The sequence below is a fragment of the Bos indicus x Bos taurus genome, chromosome 2 (genome assembly GCF_003369695.1).
Source record: "Bos indicus x Bos taurus breed Angus x Brahman F1 hybrid chromosome 2, Bos_hybrid_MaternalHap_v2.0, whole genome shotgun sequence".
NCBI classification, from domain to species: Eukaryota; Metazoa; Chordata; class Mammalia; order Artiodactyla; family Bovidae; genus Bos; species Bos indicus x Bos taurus.
The window spans coordinates 9,803,044-9,807,359 of record NC_040077.1 but is presented as its reverse complement, the minus strand read 5'-3'; the positions used below and the strand labels follow the sequence as shown (position 1 = coordinate 9,807,359).

Genomic DNA, 4,316 nt, shown 5'->3' with positions numbered 1-4,316 from the left:
GTCATCACCATGTACACTTTAAATATCTTACGATTTTATTTGTCAACTTAATCTCAACAAAGCTAAAAAAAATTTTTGAAGAACTAAAAATCAGAACTCTCAGAGCAAAAGTTAAATTCAAATACTAGATTTTTTTTTAATTCTAGACATATTGTAGTATAATTTCAGAATTTCTGATAAAGAAGAATCTTGGAAGAAGCTGTAAAGAAAAGGCAAATTACCTACAAAGGAATGGTTGTTGAATTAAGAGCTAACCTGTCATCTGTAATTATAGCACCAGAAGTTGGTGAAGTAGTATCAGAAAATGCTACAGAAAAATAACTTAATGCTATACCTAGCTATCATTCAAGGTGACAGACAAAATAAAGACATTTTCAGACATAGAAGAATCTAATGGAGCTTTCTATCTACAGACCTTCGCCTAAAAAAAAAAAATTATGAAAGCAGTATACACACCTTATCAGGATGAATGGTGAGTCCAAAGGAAAAAGCCTCTTGTGTAAAAACAGCACTGAGGACAGAAAATGTTTCTTTAAAAATAGACTAGCAAATTGTATGAGCTACTGACTATAATATCAATTGATAATTAACTGTGGTTCTTTCATTAAAATTGAAACTAAATGGCTTCATAACAATAAAATCATATAAATAAGTCTAAATCTATTAGTAATCCCAATAGTATAAGTGGATTAAACTACCTAACAGAAGAAAAAGAACTATGAGATCTGATTTTAAAATATACCCAGTTATCTTAAAAGAGACATGCATTAAATAAAACAAAGGTTTGAAAATAATGGGATGATCAGAAGTATAAAGGAACATACTAATCAAAAGTAAGTTGATATAGCAATATCAGTGTTATACAGAGTGTAAGACAAAGGGCTTAATAAGGATAAGCTATAAAAAGGAGCACAACATGAGAATAAAATACATGAACTTGTATGCTTCTGTATCAGACAGAGTAGTTTAGGCTGCATATGCCACAATAATAAATTACACTGGCTTTACACAGTAAAGTTTTATTTCTTACTCACAAAAAGTCCTGTGCAATTTTCATAAGTGTTGCAGATCAGCAATCATCCATCCGGCGACTCAGAAATCCAGGCTGTTTCCATCCTAGGTTCAATCATCTAAATAGGCAGCTTTCTTGGTTGCTAAGACAGGGAATAGATAAGCTGAAGGTCCTGCAGAAGTTCTTCAGTACTTTAGCCCAGCAATGACACAGACAACTTCCACTAATAGACCGTGGGTCAGAATTTGTCACATGGCATGACCCAACTGCTAAAGCCTGGCAGGTGTGGTGGAGTACACACTTGTTCAGTAAGCATTAAGTATTTCTGTCATAGCAAATAACGAAATATTTGCTAGTTTGTCCACAATGTAAAATTAGACAATATTAAAAAGGACAACTAACATAAAAAATCACTTTGAGTTTTAATTCATTTCTTTTAGACAAAAGATCAAGAAAAAAGAAACAATAGTATATTATCTTTGGACATATATATATAGTGAAATAAAGTTTTCTAAAATGCACAGAAATGCTGAATACTATCTTCAGGACAGTGTGGGTTCTCAAGAGGACATAATGGAAACAGAATTAATATTACATAATTTTTAAAAGAATATATACATGTCTGTAATAGTTTTCTATGCTGTGTAACAAAATATCACAAGCTTAAGAACTTAAAACAACATATATTTATTATCCCACAGTTTCCTTGAGTCAGGAGTCAGGCTGTAGCTTAGCTGGGTAATCAAATTCTCACATGGCCATAGACAAGGTGTTAGTGAAGTGTGGAATCTCATCTGTGGCACAGGATCTACTTCCAAAGTCACTTGATTGTTAGCGGAATTCATTTCCTTGCATTTATAGAATTCATAGTGCCCTGCTTCTTCAAGTTTCAGCAGAGGAATCTCTGTCTGCAGTCAGCTAAAACAGAGTTCTTTACAATCGAATGTAATTATCATCTCATCTTATAATGTAATCTAATCAAAGGAGTGACTACCTCCTCATATTCACAGGTTCTGCCCATGCTCAAGATGAGGGGATTATTTAGAACAAGTACACAAGGAGACAGGAATCTTGGGAGCAATCTCAAAATTCTACTTACCTTAGTGTCTCAAGAGCTTCTCTGATGGCTCAGATGGTAAGGTATCCATCTGCAATGTGGGAGACTGGGGTTCAACCACTGGGTTGAGATGATCCCCTGGAGAAAGGCATGGAAACCCACTCTAGTGTTCTTGCCTGGAGAATTCCTATGGGCAGAAGAGCCTGGTGGGTTATAGTCCATGGGGTCGCAAAGTGTTGGACATGACTGAGCAACTAAGCACAGCACATAGAATCTAAAGTTCTTAGAATCTGGTAGAAGACAAAAACATAAGACCAATCGTATAAAGCAATGTGAGACGAGCTACAGCTACCCAGTTTACACAGTGGTAAAGACTCTACTTGCCAGTGCAGGAGACACAGGAGGTGCCAGTTTTATCCTTGACTCAGGAATATTTCCTGGAGGAGGAAATGGCAACCCACTCCAGTATTTTTGCCTAAATAATCACATGGACAGAGAATCCTGGTGGGCTATAGTCCATGGGCTTGCAAACAGTCAGACACTTCTGATCAACTGAGCATGCACAAATGACGTGAGCTATATTAGATGTGTGTCTTTGTTTCGGTTTCCCAAGGGTGACCCAGGAAGAAGACCTTTCAGTTCAGTTCAGTTGCTCAGTCATGTCCAACACTTTGAAACCCCATGGACTGCAGTACACCAGGCTTTCCTGTCCACCATCAACTCTTGGAGCTTGCTCAAACTCATGTCCATTGAGTCAGTGACACCATCCAACCATCTCATTCTCTGTCATCCCCTTCTCCTCCCGCCTTCAATCTTTCCCAGCATCAGGTCTTTTCCAATGAATCAGTTCTTTGCATCAGTGGCCAAAGTATTGGAGCTTCAGCTTCAGCATCAGTCCTTCTAAGGAATATTCAGGACTGATTACCTTTAGGATTGACTGGTTTGATCTCCTTGCAGTCCAAGGGACTCTTAAGAGTCTTCTCCAATACCACAGTTCAAAAGCATCAGTGCTTTGGCACTCAGCTTTCTTTAGAGTCCAACTCTCACATCCATGCATGACTACTGGAAAACCATAGTTTTGACTAGATGGACCTTTGTTGGCAAAGTAATGTCTCTGCTTTTTACAAAACCTGAAAAAATGCCACAAAAAAAAAAAGAAAACTATAGGTCAATATCACTGATGAACATAGATGCAAAAATTCTTAATAAAATTCTAGCAATCAGAATCCAACAACACATTAAAAAGATCATACATCATGACCAAGTAGACTTCATCCCAGGGATGCAAGGATTCTTCAATATCTGCAAATCAATCAATGTAATACACCACATTAACAAATTGAAAAATAAAAGATATATGATTATCTCAATAGATGCAGAGAAAGCCTTTGACAAAATTGAACATCCATTTATGATAAAAAAAAAAAAACTCTTCAGAAAGCAGGAATAGAAGGAACACACCTCAACATAATAAAAGCTATATGTGACAAACAACAGCAAACATTATCCTCAATGGTGAAAAATTGAAAACATTTCCCCTAAAGTCAGGAACAAGACAAGGGTGCCCACTTACACCACTACTATTTAACACAGTTTTGTAAGTTTTTGCCACAGCAATCAGAGCAGAAAAAGAAACAAAAGGAATCCAAATTGGACAACAAGAAGTTAAAACTCACACTTTGCAGATGACATGATCCTTTACATAGAAAACCCTAAAGACGCCACCAGAAAATTACTAGAGCTAATCAATGAATATAGTAAAGTTGCAGGATATCAAATCAACACACAGAAATGCCTTGCATTCCTATACACTAAAAATGGAGAAAACAGAAAGAGAAATTAAGGAAACAATTCCATTCACCATTGCAACAAAAAGAATAAAATACTTAGGAATATATCTACCTAAAGAAACTAAAGACCTATATATAGAAAACTATAAAACACTGGTGAAAGAAATCAAAGAGGACACTAATAGATGGAGAAATGTACCGTGTTCATGGATAGGAAGAATCAATATAGTGAAAATGAGTATACTACCCAAAGCAATCTATAGATTCAATGCAATCCCTATCAAGCTACCAACGGTGTTTTGCACAGAGCTAGAACAAATAATTTCACAATGTGTATGGAAACACAAAAAAACTCAAATAGCCAAAGCAATCTTTAGAAAGTAGAATGGAACTGGAGGAATCAACATGCCTGAATTCAGGCTCTACTACAAAGCTACAGTCATCAAGACAGTATGGT

The 4,316-nt window shown here is 36.1% G+C and overlaps 1 long non-coding RNA gene across 1 annotated transcript; it reads right to left on the bottom strand.

The window, feature by feature from the left end:
- Positions 1 to 338: 338 nt before the first annotated feature.
- Positions 339 to 2,152, bottom strand: LOC113880742. Its single transcript, XR_003507816.1, has 3 exons — positions 2,112 to 2,152; positions 1,035 to 1,154; positions 339 to 511 (listed from the first exon to the last, which is right to left on the bottom strand). It is a non-coding gene; the product is annotated as an uncharacterized LOC113880742 (long non-coding RNA).
- Positions 2,153 to 4,316: the final 2,164 nt, after the last annotated feature.